Source organism: Anabrus simplex, chromosome 6 (assembly GCF_040414725.1).
Source record: "Anabrus simplex isolate iqAnaSimp1 chromosome 6, ASM4041472v1, whole genome shotgun sequence".
NCBI classification, from domain to species: Eukaryota; Metazoa; Arthropoda; class Insecta; order Orthoptera; family Tettigoniidae; genus Anabrus; species Anabrus simplex.
Window position 1 is genome coordinate 229,410,684 of NC_090270.1, and position 16,880 is coordinate 229,427,563.

Below are 16,880 nucleotides of genomic sequence, written 5' to 3' on the forward strand. Positions count from 1 at the left end.
GTTGTTATATCTATTCCCAAGAAAGCCGGTGTTGACAAGTGTGAAAACTATCGTACCATTAGTTTAGTATCTCACAAATGAAAAATTCTAACACATATTATTTACAGAAGAATGGAAAAACAAGTTGAAACTGAGTTGGGAGAAGATCTTTTTGGCTTCAGAAGAAACGTAGGAACACGTGAAGCAATCTTGACTTTACGTCTGATCTTAGAGGGCCGAATTAAGAAGGGCAAACCCACATACATAGCGTTCGTAGATCTAGAAAAGGCATTTGATAATGTTGATTGGACCAAGCTATTTGAGATTCTGAAGGTGGCCGTGATCAGATACCGAGAAAGAAGAATTATCTACAATCTATATAAAAGTCAGTCTGCAGTGATAAAAATCGAGGGCTATGAGAAAGGAGAAGCAATCCAAGAAGGAGTGAGGCAAGGCTGCAGTTTGTCTCCCTCCTTTTCCATGTTTATATAGAACAGGCAGTAAAGGAAATCAAAGAGAAATTTGGAAAGGGAATCATAATCCATGGAGAGGAAATAAAAACCCTGGGATACGCCGATTATACTGTTATTTTATCTGAGACTGCAGAAGATCTGGAGAAGTTGCTGAATGATATGGACGGAGTCTTGGGTGAGGAGTACAAGATGGAAATAAGTGAGTCCAAAACAAAAGTAATGGAGTGCAATCGTACGAAGTCAGATGATGCAGGGAATATTAGATTAGGAAATGAAGTCTTAAAGGAAGTGGATGAATATTGTTACTTGGGTAGTAAAATAACTAACGATGGCAGAAGTAAGGAGGACATAAAATGCAGACTAGCACAAGCAAAGAAGGCCTTTCTTAAGAAAAGAAATTTGCTCACTTCGAATATTGATATAGGAATTAGAAAAATGTTTTTGAAGACTTTCGTTTGGAGCGTGGCATTGTATGGAAGTAAACCATGGGCGATAACTTGCTCCGTAAGAAAGATAATAGAAGCTTTTGAAATGTGGTGTTACAGAAGAATGCTGAAGGTGAGATGGATAAATCGAATCACGGATGAAGAGATGCAGAATCGAATGGGTGAGAGGAGATCGTTGTAGCTAAATTTGACGAGAAGAAGAGATAGAATGATAGGACACATCTTAAGACATCCAGGACGTGTGCAGTTGGTTTTTGAGGGAAGTGTAGGGGGTAAGAACGGTAGGGATAGACCAAGCAAGGGATGACAAGCAGATTAGAGCAGATGTAGGATGCAGCAGTTTCGTAGAAATAAAAATGTTTAGTACATAATAGGGTTGCATGGAAAGCTGCATCAAACCAGTGTATGAACTGATGAGTCAAACAACAACTTTATTATTATTATTATTATTATTATTATTATTATTATTATTATTAAATATGCATAGAGGGAGCCCTAGTGGCTCAGACGACAGCGCGCTGGCCTCTCACCGCTGGGTTCCGTGGTTCAAATCCCGGTCACTCCATGTGAGATATGTGCTGGACAAAGCGGAAGCGGGACAGGTTTTTCTCCGGGTACTCCGGTTTTCCCTGTCATCTCTCATTCCAGCAACACTCTCCAATATGATTTCATTTCATTAATCATTCATTAATCATTGCCCCTAAGGAATGCGACAGGCTTCGGCAGCCGGCACAATTCCCATCCTCGCCGCATTCCTGACCCGGTCTAATGACTGGAAAAAGGCTGTGGATTATCATTAAATATGCATAGAGAAGCGTAGGGTGGACAGACTCTAGACATTACGCCGCGATGTTCGGGGAAAGGCTGCCGCCCACATTATCCGTAACACATATCTTCTCTTCGATGTGATGGTAAAGGACAGACTCGAGGTGGGAACAGTAAGTATAGTGTTCGATACCATGATACTGACATGGTGATCCTGTACAAGTGTGGACGTACGTTTAGGGGTTGACGAAGTGTACGCACTTCACTGCGGCAGCGCTGGTACCGCACAAGGTCGCCCAGACTGGGCCTTGCCAGAGTTCCGCAGGCGACAGGTGTGTGAGTTGTGGTGCAGTCGTGTCTCATAGTTCGCTGAGTATGGTTAGATGACACTACCGGTTTTAACTCTCTTAACTGTTTTTTATACATTTTATCGCCTGTGAGTGTGTTCCTAATCAGTGCTACATATCATTCTAATATGTAAGTAGAAATAATTCCTAATTAATATCAGTTACTTCGTACATATTTTTCGATTGGGGCGTATAAAATGTAAGCAAGCTGGGTTATTTTTTTTTTTTTTCGAACATTCACCACTGATCTACATTTAGGACAGTCTCCCAGGCGGCAGATTCCTTGTCAATTGTTTACCTTAAATATTTCCTTAAATATTTTCGAAGGACGTTAAGAATTTATCGAACATTTCATTTCCCTTTATAAATTCCTATTTCGTACTCCTCGTCCTATAAATGATTGTTCCAATTTGTTCTCTTGAATTCCTACTTCATCTCCATAGCATTATCTCTCCTACTTTTAAAAGCTGTGCTCAGACTTACTCGTCTACTAATGTCATTCATTCCATGCCATTATAATCTTCTTACAGGCGTGGTAATAGTTTAGATTTATACCGCGTGAAATGAACAGCTGGGCAATTTAATGAATCGGAGAGATCTTATTTCGTTATTGTCGGATGCGAAACACGACTGCTCTAATAATGCCAAAATGTTTCAGAAAACGTTGTGCTATTAAAGTATTGTGTTATCGTGGTATTTTATTGTATTTCTAGTATATTTGGATGTGTGGGACAATGAACATCGCTGTATTATCACTCAGGGAGTTAATGCAATATAGATAAATACGCGAAGTGTATTATTATTATTATTATTATTATTATTATTATCTTCTTTATGGAGGTGTATGTTCGCTTTTCTTTGATCCCTTGATTGGTTTCATTATTTTGCGTTGGGCTTTTCTCTCATTGTTCGCAGCTGTTCTGGTCGGTTTTTCCTCTTTTAAGAATTTTGGATTTAAAGGTCTCCCTGGTTTGGATGCCTTCTTGTACGATTTCTGGCAATTTAAGGTAGTTTTAGATTCTGCCGATCCATTTCACGGTTACTGCATTTGATTTTCGTCAGTATTAATAGAATTTGACTATTTGTACTGCGAGTCTTTTGATGTGTCCGTACAATTTTAATCTGCGTTTCGTTATGACACAGTGAATGTCTGAGTATTGTTTGATTTTTTCTCAGTCTGTATTGTTCACCCGTGTGAGTTTCGGGCCTAGAATTTCGTTATGGTTTTGCGCTCTTATTCTTAGAACTCTTTTTTTCTTTACATTTAAGGGTATCAATTGGAATTTACTACGTCACTGCGCTTTAATATGTCTTTTGTTTGTGAAGTGTTTCCGCAATTGAAATTCTTTGTTTTGCTCGATTATTATTTATTCAAGTTTTCCGATCCTTACCGATTTGATGACTTTTAAAAAAATAAGTTGCATTACGTCGTACCGATACAGATAGGTCTTTATGGTGACAATGGGACAGGAAAGAGCTAGGAGTGGGAAGGAAGCGGCCGTACCCCTAATTAAGGCTAATTAAGGTACAGCCCCAACATATGGCTGATGTGAAAATGGAAAACCATCTTCAGGGCTGCCGATACTGGGGTTCGAACCCATTATCTCCAGAATATTGGATACTGTCTTAGAACATTAATATAGGAATTAAAGACCTCTCTTTAAAAGACTTTTGTCTATTGCATGGCATTATATGGAAATAAAACGTGGGCAATTAAGTAGATCAGGGAGAAAGAGAATATAAACTTTTGAAATGTGGTGTTACAGAAGAATGCGTAAGGTAAGTTGGGTGGATCAAATCATGAATGAAGCGATTCTGAATCGAACTGGTGAGAGGAAAACAATTTGGCGAAATTTAACCAGAATATGAGATAGAACGATAGGACACATCTTAAAGACCCCCAAAACTTGTTCAGTTGCCTTTTGAGGGAAATGTAGGTGGAAATAACTGTAGGGGTAGACGAAGGCAAGATTTTGACAAACTGATTAGAGTAGATGTAAGATGTAGTAGGCCTACTTACGTAGAAATGGAAAGGTTAGCGGAGGATAGGTGGTATGGAGAGCTTCATCAAACCAGTCTCTGAACTGATGACCCAAACACCATTTCTCAATATTTTCTATGTCCGCTTTCCTTTCCAAATTAGCGTTTCTGGCCCATAGAGGCATTCTGCTTTAATAATTGTATTGCATTATCTCACTTTGTTATTATTATTATTATTATTATTATTATTATTGTTATTATTATTTCCTGGCCTTATCCCAGTAATATAGGTCGGTGTTAATGTAGATTAAGCCTAGTTTTACGGCCGGTTGGTCTTCCTGACGCCAATAACTTCTGGAGTGATGTATTCACGATTGTGTGTTTCTGTAGAGGTTGGTAGTGTGATATGTTGCGTGTAAATGAACATGTGAGTTACGTCCCCGAGTTAGAGGATTTAACTAAGTGAAATTAAAGATCCCCGACCCGATCGAGATTCGAACCCGAGACTCTGTGAACCGAAGGACACTACGTTATCCGTTCAGCCAAAGAACCGGACATTATTACATACATACATACATACATACATACATTATCATTATAGACTGTTATGCCTTTCAGCGTTCAGTCTGCAAGCCTCTGAGAATTTACTAAAGATCGCAACAATCCTCGATTTTAACTAGTGTTGTGGCCTCATTTAGTTCCATACCTCTTATCTTTAAATTGTTAGATACCGAGTCTAACCATCGTCGTCTTGGTCTCCCTCTACTTCTCTTACCCTCCATAGCAGAGTCCATTATTCTCCTAGGTAACCTGTCCTCCATTCGCCTCGCATGACCCCACCACCGAAGCCGGTTTATGCGTACAGCTTCATCCATCGAGTTCATTCCTAAATTAGCCTTTATCTCCTCATTCCGAGTACCCTCCTGCCATTGTTCCCACCTGTTTGTACCAGCAATCATTCTTGCTACTTTCATGTCTGTTACTTCTAACTTATGAATAAGATATTCTGAGTCCACCCAGCTTTCGCACCCGTAAAGCAAAGTTGGTCTGAAAACAGACCGATGTAAAGATAGTTTCGTCTGGGAGCTGACTTCCTTCTTACAGAATACTGTTGATCGCAACTGCGAACTCACTGCATTAGCTTTACTACACCTTGATTCAATCTCACTTACTATATTACTATCCTGGGAGAACACAACCTAAATACTTGAAATTATCGACCTGTTCCAGCTTTGTATCACCAATCTGACATTCAATTCTGTTGACTTTCTTAACCACTGACATCAATTTAGTCTTCGAGAGGCTAATTTTCATACCATACTCATTGCACCTATTTTCAAGTTCCAAGATATTACACTGCAGGCTTTCGGCACAATCTGCCATTAAGACCAAGTCGTCAGCATAGGCCAAGCTGCTTACTACATTTCCACCTAACTGAATCCCTCCCTGCCATTTTGTACCTTTCAGCAGATGACCCATGTAAACTACGAACAGCAAATGTGAAAGATTACAGCCCTGTCTAACTCCTGTAAGTACCCTGAACCAAGAACTCATTCTACCATCAATTCTCACTGAAGCCCAATTGTCAACATCAATGCCTTTGATTGATTTTAATAATCTACCTTTAATTCCATAGTCCCCCAGTATGGCGAACATCTTTTCCCTCGGTACCCTGTCATATGCTTTCTCTAGATCTACGAAACATAAACACAACTGCCTATTCCTCTCGTTGCATTTTCAGTTACCTGGCGCATACTGAAAATCTGATCCTGACAGCCTCTCTGTGGTCTGAAACCACACTGGTTTTCATCCAACTTCATCTCAACCACTGATCGCACCCTACCTTCCAAGATGCCAGTGAATACTTTGCCTGGTATACGAATTAATGAGATACCTCGATAGTTGTTGCAATCCTTCCTGTTCCCTTGCTTATAGACAGGTGCAATTACTGCTTTTGTCCAATCTGAAGGTACCTTACCAACACTCCATGCTAATTTTACTACTCTATGAAGCCATTTCATCCCTGCCTTCCCACTATACTTCACCATTTCAGGTCTAATTTCATCTATTCCTGCTGCCTTATGACAACGGAGTTTATTTACCATCCTTTCCACTTCCTCAAGTATAATTTCACCGACATCATTTTCCTCCTTCCCATGAGTTTGGCTGTTTGAAACACCACCATGATGATTTCCTTTTACATTGAGAAGATGTTCAAAATATTCCCTCCACGTCTCCAGTGATTCCCTGGGATCTATTATGAATTCACCTGAATTACTCAAAACACTGTTCATTTCCTTTTTCCCTCCCTTCCTAAGATTCTTTATTACTGTCCAGAAAGGTTTCCCTGCTGCTTGACCTAGCCTTTCCAGGTTATTATCAAAATCTTCCCATGACGTCTTTTTGGATTCAACAACTATTTGTTTCGCTCTGTTTCTTTCATCTACGTACAAATCCCTGTCTGCCTCGGCCCTTGTTTGGAGCCATTTCTGATAAGCCTTCTTTTTACGTTTACAGGCTGCTCTCACTTCATCATTCCACCACGATGTTCGCTTTTTCCCATCTTTACACATAGTTGTTCCTAGGCATTCCTTTGCTGTTTCTATTACAGCATCCCTGTATGCCACCCATTCACTTTCTATATCCTGAACCTGCTTACTGTATACTGTTCGAAACTTCTCACTAATCATATCCATCTACTTCTGTCTAATTTCCTCGTCCTGGAGATTTTCTACCCTTATTCGTTTGCAGACAGATTTAACTTTCTCTACCCTAGGCCTAGAGATACTTAGTTCACTAGAGACAGATAGTGGTCTGTATCATCGAAAAATCCGCGAAAAACTCGTACATTCTTAACAGATTTCCTGAATTCAAAATCTGTTAAGATATAGTCTATTATGGATCTGGTACCCCTAGCCTCCCATGTGTAGCGGTGAATAGCCTTATGCTTGAAGAATGTATTCGTAACAGCTAAACCCATACTAGCACAGAAGTCCAGCAAACGCTTCTCATTCCCATTAGCTTCCATATCTTCCCCACATTTACCAATCACCCTTTCGTATCCTTCAGTTCTATTCCCAACTCTCGCATTGAAATCGCCCATTAGCACTATTCTATCCTTGCTGCTGACCCTGACCACGATGTCACTCAATGCTTCATAATACTTGTCAACTTCATCCTCATCTGCACCCTCACATGGTGAATACACGGACACAATTCTTGTCCTAATTACTCCAACTGACAAATCTACTCACATCATTCGCTCATTTACGTGCCTAACAGAAACTGTGTTGCGTGCAATGGCATTCCTGATAAAGAACCCTACCCCAGACTCTGCCCTTCCCTTTCTAAAACCCGTCAAGTACACTTTATAATCTCCTATCTCTTCCTCATTATCTCCCCTTACCCGAATATCACTTACTCCTAGCACATCCAGATGCATCCTCTTTGCTGACTCAGCCAGTTCTACTTTCTTTCTTCCATAAGCCCCTTTAATAATGATAGCTCCCCATCGAATTCCATTTCGTTCGCCAAGTTGTTTCCAATGAGTCCCTCGCCTGTCAAATGGGAGTGGGACTCCATTACTCCCATAGGTCCGAGGCTTGCTTAAAGTGTTCTGAGCTCGGTAAATTCATGAAGCAGGATGCTACCCTACTTGCACATAGTCCAAGTGAGGATCTCTCCTCTAACGGTTTATGGACCACCGGTGAATTGTATAGTCCTAGCCGCCTGAGCACAAGGAGGGCCACGACTCAGAATATGTCCGAGATGCCCACTCCCATTCCATAGCAACTGGTATCCCGACTCTCAGGACCACTTACTCGGCCACTCAGCCGTTGCCCATGGTTCACGAACTAGGACGTGACTACAGTAACCCACAAACATGAACCATGGACATTATTATTATTATTATTATTATTATTATTATTATTATTATTATTATTATTATGCGTTAGCCAACCTACATTCGTTACAAGCAAATTAAGCTACTAATGGTAACATACTTCTACTTAATCAACCACCAAACTAACCCAATACCACGACACAAAACTGTCATTATTATAACAATGCGTTAACTTCTGTAGTGTAAAACATCTTGAAACAACTGGAGAGAGAAAGAAAGTATTATAATTACGATATGGAGGTATGTTTGAAAACTGGTGCTGACAGAACCACACGAATTACATTAATAAAGGTTTGGGCAGTACTAAATACACTGAGCAGTAGCGGCTGGTGGTATATGAAGCTGGGTGTTGCACCAAAATTTTCAGTATTGCATTTTTACATGAGAAGCTTACCAAAATAACAAGAATCCCTAGTATCTTTAAGTAATGAACTGCATTCCTATTAAAACTGAAATATATCCAACAATTAAAACACAGGATGCAAACTTGTCAGTCTGCGAATTCCATCACCAGATCTATTTCTATAGAAAGCATTGCCAAGGTCGACAATCTTTCCTCGGTCACAGAGTTCCTTAAGAAAGTTTTTATTCTATTCAAAGTAGAAAAACATCTGTCCGCTTCGGCAGACGTCATAGGGATTGTAAGAATTAACTTCAACAGTTTCAAGCCCTCGGTGAACGTCCTCTCTAGGTTGTTGGTTATTATAAACTCTGCTAGACTAACATCACCCGACAATGATCCGAATTCTTGTGCTAAACAGATGGACGATAGTTCATGGCGTAGTTTCAGTTTGTCCAAAAACCTATACACTGAACACACTGCCTGTAAGGCACCTTCAGGGAACTTGGAACAGTATAAGAACAACTTCTCTGGGAGAAACAATGAAGAAGCTACACGATGACCTGAGAAGTTAAAACGATCTTTAGCCTGGGAAACTATCACATCGCACACTTTCTTTGCATCTATTTTCCATTCAGTCTTGTCCAATTTCTTTTTCTTCAATGAGCAATCGGTAGGTTAATTACCGCTCGTGAAGTCAATTTCTTCTCGGATCTTGGAGATGTTTACTTCAAATGCTGAAACGGCCTATGTGCAGAACCCGCATCAGTGTCTCCGTGTTGTAGCTGACCGAAGATAACTTCGACTAGTGGCATAACTTTATGGAATAATTCATCCAAAATTTAAACTACAACTGTAAATAACTTTTTTTTTATGACCAAGAGCCTGACAAATTGTAGTTTCACTCATTATAGAGTCACCTTCCAATATGTGGTTCATACACTCAATAAGGTCTTCCTTGCAGTCATAAACTGTGTTTGGGCATCGTGATTGAAAACTCCACCTAGTAGGGCAAGCCCGTGGCAAACGTTTCCTCACTACCTCGTCAAGTTTCGCGATCCGCTGTGGGCTGTTTCAGAAGAATGCACAAATTCCTTGCAAACTTGAAAAATATATTTTCACATTGCGGTTGACTGATGCCGCCTTTCTCATTACAAGATTAAATTGATGGGCGTAGCAATGCACATATCCTGCGTTGGGATAGAAATGTTTACAATAGCTTGTACCCCACCAGAGGAACCGGCCATAACGGATGCCCCGTCCTATGCCTGTGCAATTAACTTTTGGGGAGTTTAATTTACTTTGTGTTTCTTTAATTCTTCCAATAAACACGCAGCTAACATCTGAGAGCCATGTTTTGCAGGAGACAGGAAACTCCAGAAACTTTCTAGTGTTTTGCCTCTTACTACGTCGAAATGTTACTGGTTAAATCTGCTATAATAGCTAAAAATTCTGATTCCCTTACTTGTTTTGATATTTCTTCCTGGCGTACCTCATAATTTGCAATAGTCCATTTTGAATTGTTTTGGATGTTCCTTTGAAGAGAGCTGCCTTTTCCAAATGACCTTTTAGCACGGCATACAATTCAGCGCTAAAATTAATTAGTCCTCTGAAAACACCTGGGTTTGATGATGATTCAGTTTCATCATGCCTTCTTAAGGCCAGTTAAAAAGAACGGCAGAATCGAATACAGTTTATTAAAATATTTAACACATATCTGTTATGCTTAACTTATTCGTTATACTCCGCAATTTTCCTTCTATACGCACTATTGAGTTGTGCAGCTACGTATACAGTGCCAAAAAGTGTCAGTAATAAACAGTTTTGAATGTGAGCAGCTGGATATTCATATTTCTTTACTTCGGTACTTAAGTGGTTTATATCCAAAACTTCTACTTTGGTCCACGCGGGTTCCCCACCAAACAAAAACATGGGAAGCAGAATAACGCATTTTTAAGTTCGCAACCACATAACCAATCTTTATTTGTATAAATATCCCGTTTAAACACCCTATTAAACTGTCGATTTGCAGTATTAATATTCTACACAATATTTAAGTTCGGTAATGGTCTTCCGATTGTCTTTACGGTAAGTTTCTCCTCATCAGAAAGCTGGAAAATCTCTCTAACTTATAAATTACTTACAGTATTCATTTTCAGTCACACTCCACTACACATGAGATTACGCCTTGAAAAGTTAATATTTGAAACCAAACATTCAGTTGCAACAAAATACTAATTCATCCACAGATTTGAGTGCTAATGCCGTGAAACGACACCAAGAAATAATCAAACTAAACTATACAAACACCGACAGCTTTGTGACGAACTCTTACTCACAATCTAGAATCCATCAGTTATAACAACGCACAGAAAAACTATCTAGAACCAACACACTCAAACACCTCAAAACACACCGAGACCTGCACGTGATAAATGTAAACATCTCTCCAACACAGGAAGAACCAACGCATTGAAATTATTGCTTTTAAGCCATCCTGTTCTAAAGGTTTCATCATTGATCCAACAATTAGATTTAAGACCAACGAAAACCAGCCAGAAGAGGTCGATGCGGAAAAAATAATTTATGAAGAGACGGTGGACTTCTATAAGCGAAAGTATAAGCTCTCATCATCTCTGTAATCGGCTTGATGTTAGGTACTCGAGAAACCATACCTACATTTTTTGTCAACTTCAGCAATACGTTTGGGCGGAATAGAGATTTCATCTATAACATCGTGATTACCACACTGAAGAAGTCCATCATGATCTTCATGAACTATGCTTGCGCACCTCAAATAAATGTTTGACGTTCCTCACTCGATTGCCTACACTTATCATACGATCGCATTATCTACTATATCTATACCCATTATTGTTGTTAAGGTATTCTTTGTCCTTGGGCAACCTGCATCTGTTGCAGGAAGATTGTATAATAATAAAACAACTCCATATCGCAATAGTCCAGCCACATGTGACAATGGTGGCACGAAGCTCGTTTTACGGTTGACAAAAGTATGACATGAATCAATCGATCAATACTGATCTGCTGATGAGAAAACGTTTCCTCCAAAAGTATATCCTGAAAACAAATTTTGGGATTAAAAAGATGGTTATGACTGCCCATGAAATACCAATGTTGGTAACATTGTGAGTGGTGCGGTACGGCTTACTATAGTGGCATGGAAAAGAAATTACCGTTGCGAGAGGAGAGAAAGCAGGGATGCAGAGTGATGCAATCTAACGGGCACATTTGGAACTGATTTTCGATAGGGGACTTGCTGGTCTCGTGCGACTCCCTATACTGCTAATAATAAGAGTTGGCGTTTGACATTTCTTAGAGGGAGGTCCGTATACTGCTTGCCGAGGCGGGATAAAGGGAGTGGCTGTGTGGTTGCCATGGAAACGAGGGTGGGGCGACTGCGGTTGCCATGGAGGTAAAACTTCAGGGCAGCTCGTCTTGCTGCGAGTTGCCAAACCTGTCACTGTCACTGATAAGAACCTGATTGTTTGTATAAGAGTGATCGCAAATAGGACGGAACCGCCTGGCCAGGTAGTCTACAACAGATCACAGCGGTCAGAATGAAGGATGGAACAAGTGAACCGGAAGCGAGGGGTAAGAGCATGTAGAAAGAAATGCTGGAATGTGGCAACATCGTGAAATGGCACGTGCAGTGCTCCTCCCTCCAACCTTACCTGTCAGACGCCAACTTTAGTTAAGTCTAGTATAGGACCGATACTGGCGGGCTTGCTAGCTGAATACATCGTATACAGGCTTAAGCTCGTCCCTGCTGAAACTAAATAGCGGCGCGCTGTGCGCTAAGGAGTTGCCGTAGGAAAGTCAACCCCTGAGTTTGATTCGAAGACGGCGGAGTTTAATGGTCCGCTATGAAGCATTAGTACATCGAACGACAAAAGATGGTTCGTTTTAACACATTTTAAAGTACATGTTAGGTTTATTAAACTGCAAAAATAGGAAGAAAAGACGACAAATGAAGTGTAAAATTATTGGGAGTTGTGCAACCTTGCAACAGTATCACGCGCCGCCCTTGACAATGAATAACTTACAAGTAGATGACAGTAATATTTTAAACTCTCTTACACCATTTGGAAGACAAACAACACATTTCGTTATCAACACAGGCGTTGTGAGAATTTATCGCAACGTTTAGTTTCACATAAAGATTATTTGTTGTAGTTTGTTTTGCAGTGCTGCCTGTAGGTCTGTTTATCTGTCCCACGTCGACTCATATCTCATAGGTTTGGGATTTTGGGGTGAATGGGAGTGAACCTTTTTCCTTTTGAGTGCCTGTCATGGATGTCTACGACTATCTGTCCTAGTTATTCTTTACACAGTTGCTGCATTTGTGTCATCTACAAGAGATACGTGGTATTGGAAGAGAATGAGCAAACATCAATAACGAACAAAAGTCTGTCATTACAGCGTTACTATTGATTAGTTTATGAAGTTTACGATGTTGGGGAGTTCATCAGTTGCACTCGAGATAAAATTATACCTGATCGGAACAAATCAGTTTTTCTGGTGGTCAAACTTTCGTACACATCACTTGCCAAATTTAGGTATAGGCCTACATCAGTTGCGCCCGGTGGTAAAATTTGGGTATAAATCAGTTCTACCGTATGGTCAAATGTAGGTACACATCAGTTACGCCCTCTGGTAAAATTTGGGTATAAATCAGTTGTGCTCGGTAGTCTAATTTGGGAGAGAATGGGTTCAAATCCCACTGTCGGCAGCCCTGAAGATAGTTTTCCGTGGTTTCCCATGTTCACACCAGGAAAATGCTGGGGCTGTACAGTAATTAAGGTCACGGCCGCTTCCTTCCAACTCCTAGGCCTTTCCTATCCCATCGTCGCCATAAGACCTATCTGTGTCGGTGCGACGTAAAGCCACTAGCAAGAAAGTCTAATTTGGGTATAAATCAGTTTTGTCCGGTGGTCAGATTTAGGTATAAATCAGTTGCGCAGGGTGTCAAATTTGGGTATTAATCGGTTGTGCCTGCCTGGTGGTCAAATATAGGTACACATTAGTTGCGCCCGGTGGTCAAACCTGTGTATAAATCAGTTGTGCCCGGTAGTCTAATTCGGGTATAAATCAGCTGTGCCCGGCGGTCAAATCTGGGTATAAATCAGCTGTGCCCTGTGGTCAAATGTAGGTATAAACTAGTCGCCTGTCACAGTTACAGCTGCAAACAAAAACTAAAAATGCAATATGATAAAGGAAGCGTGAGAAAAGTAATGGAAAATATACTGAAATCCGGAAGACCATTTATTTGCCTTTAAACTTACACTTCCGTTGTGACATGGAATTTTTGAATCTTGGCAAATGCCCTATCACAAACTTCTTGCGCATGCTTGTAACAGTCATGTTTTAATCACTTTAATAAGGTAGACTAGAGTTCACTTTAAATGATTGTATGTGACCGTCCTAATCATTGTCTGATTTTAGTATTTCCTTGTAAACTAACTTATGCTTTAGGGGCAAAAGATCTCTATATGTCGACGCCTCGAACAACTTGTATTTTTGGTGTAATGCCCTTCGATTTTAGGCAACTGACCCTGATATGGGGTAGTTATAATTTAAATGTTGACATCCCACACAGCCTTAACTCAACTAAATGCCACATATAACTGACCATGGCTGAGATAAGTAATAGGGGCTGCCTCTTTTGTCGAAACGTTGACCCTGTGCTTTAATGGTCACTGAGAAAGCAAGACGTAACGGGAACTGCTTCCTTTTAACTTTGAAATTCAGGTGTCAATAGACACCAAATCAATCCTACGTAGAAAAATTACCAGATTTTCGGAAGCACCTGTAATGACTTCTATTTGAATAATTTTGTCATACATTTCTCTTACTATCATACGCACTCCGTTAATTAAATAACCATTGCAGTTGCACCCATTTTCAGTTTTAATGCGTATAGAGGTGTTCCAAATGACATAATGGAGTGAAGGTATTTTATGGGTATGCTGCTTATGAAATCTGTGTCAGAATCATCATCTGACAACTGAGTATCGACACTGTTATATTCCTCAACACTTCTTGGGATTAGGTGAAAAACGTCTTGATCTATGCTGTTAGCCATCATTGATAGTAAGCAATTATTGCTCTATTATAGTAAGCTGAAGATTTAAAGTCTATGCAATTGCCAGAAGCGTGACTTGGCAATGAATCGTTATTTATGAAGTCACTGGAAACCCTTGTTAAAACATTTCCAGTTTCACCTTCAACATTATTTCCTAATTGCAGTAGTCTTACCGCGAATTCCTTTTCGGAAGGCTTTGAACGCATATTTGTTTTGAAGTGGAATACTTTAATTTTTGGCCATATTTTAGAATTCCTTTGGATACCGCAGAAAGAACTTGATGAAAATCTCCCCCCAAATATGACAATCTTGCCTTGTTGGCTGGATGTAGACTTTACAGTGCGCTATGTCTTCTGGTATGGGCTAGAATAAATTTTGTTACTTCCATTCATCTGTCTCTCATTCTTGTCTTTGACAATATGAAAGTGACTGAGGTATGAGCGATGCTAGTGCCATTCCTTATGCAGCCAGACTCTGTTATGAATGGTGTGAAAATATCGCTCATAGGGTCAGTTGGTGCATGCATTTCAATGGACTTGGCAGACTGATATGTAGTAGCAACGCCTGGCTCTGTGGGGAGAGCAAAGGGGAACTACCTCACTCCTCATTTCCCTTGTATGCCTCGTCAGTGATGCCTAGGCTATCATTATGGCTGTTGGCAGGGCTATGAGGATCAAACCAGCCTTCGGGCTGAATACCCAACGCGCTGTGAAGGCTGCTCCTACGCCTCCACTAAATGTAAATCAACTACACGAGATGCTGCAGCAGGCATGGCTTGAAGAGAACATGAATGGCGTGTATCACCTTCCGAAATCTGTCTCCCGCCGTGATCGCCACCAAAGGCTATTAGGTAGGAGTTCCTAATAACGTGTAAGTTTCACCAAAAGGAAATGTCCTTTCAGTTTTAATTACTGTGTCGATAGAGTGAAAGTATTTCATGTGGATTTCTTCTTCACACCTGATAATGTCCTTTCAATGCAATTTATTGCTAATGCAGGAATCATCGAAGCTTTATTATTATTATTATTATTATTATTATTATTATTATTATTATTAGCCTAATCATAATGGTTGATTTTCAGAGGAACGTCTGTTTCTGAAGTGTTCCATTTTATACACGAAACTGAACTTTCTGTTACTGGAACAGGCAAACGGGAAGTTTTGCGAATTATGCTACCATAGAAAGACCTACATAAATAATTTTCACAGAGCCCTCTATCGGGTTGGTAAAGAAAGATCAGCGGAGACAACTTTCGTAGAGCCATCTACCAGTGAATACAGTTAACTGCAACGACATTAGCATCGTATTATTTGAGTAAATGACTGCACAAATAAAGGACTTAATGTAATAAATAATATTTTTCTAATAAACCAAAGATGGAGACATTTCTTCTGATGTATAACACATAGATCTAGGCGTTTCTCACAATATTGTTACACTTTCAGACTAATTACTGTATATACTGTACAGTGGCCACAGGAAATATTCGTACACCTATGGAATGTGATGGAACATCATTACGGCTTACGACCTGAAGTCAAATTTATAAACGGCATAACGGCAGACATCAGATTTACACAGTGAACATACAGATCGTTGAAACATGTAACATGATCGGCACGATACTGTATACAAACTGCAGACCGTACCGCCAATAAAGTATTCGTACAGTGAGGATGTACTGTCTTTGTGATTAGTTAAATCAGTTGTCGCACAGGTTTACGCCGCTGTGTCTGCAGGAGGGGTTGTTATCTCTTCAGTCATCAATTTCCCTTGTATGCCTCGTCAGTGATGCCTAGGCTACCATTATGGCTGTTGGCAGAGCTATGAGGATCAAACCAGTCTTCGGGCTGAATACCCAACGCGCTGTGAAGACTGCTCCTACGCCTCCACTAAATGTAAATAAACTACACGAGATGCTGCAGCAGGCATGGCTTGAAGAGAACATGAATGGCGTGCATCACCTTCCGAAATTGTTGTCGTTGCCGCAAGGTCATTTAGTATGGAGCGAAAGCGACGGAACTTTCATTGAGTCAACGAGAGAATATAGTGTTACTGTATAAACAAGGTAAAAGTTATCGACAAGTTGGAAAACAGCTCGGCATTAGCTTTACTACGCTGAGTTCAATAGTTAATAAGTAGGCCTACAAACAGAAAACAAACTCAGATCTGGTCGTCCAAAAGTGCTGACAGCACGCGAGCGACGCAATATTGTGCATTCGGCACGAAATGAACCGTTCCGAAGTGCTGCATCCATCGCTAAAGAACTCGCTTCAAGGTCCAACAAAACGGTGAGTGTGCAAACTATAAGGAATGTATTGCACAATGCGAACCTGCGTAGTAAATGCCCACGAAGGAAGCCACCTATAAGTGAAAGAAATAGGCAGGAGGGCCTACAGTTCGCGAAAGATTTTGAAAAGGCAGTGGACTTTTGGAACACCATTATTTTTCTGATGAAGCGAAGTTTACACAGTTTGGAACTGGCAGGAGCAGCAAGGTATTGCGGAAGCCAAACACCGAACTTGAGCCTCACTACGTA

At 40.3% G+C, this 16,880-nt stretch overlaps 1 protein-coding gene across 2 annotated transcripts in view; it reads left to right on the forward strand.

Annotated features, from left to right (window-relative positions):
• The window catches only part of LOC136876371 (sodium-independent sulfate anion transporter), a 289,375-nt gene that overhangs the window by 53,123 nt on the left and 219,372 nt on the right, over window positions 1-16,880 (forward strand). The window contains exon 1 of one of the 2 annotated variants that reach the window (XM_067150260.2): window positions 1,978-2,140. The exons of the other annotated variant lie outside the window; for it this stretch is intronic. The gene's annotated coding sequence lies outside the window, so the exon portion shown is untranslated. Of the gene's footprint in view, window positions 1-1,977; window positions 2,141-16,880 lie in introns of those variants that run through there. 2 annotated transcript variants of the gene reach the window in all.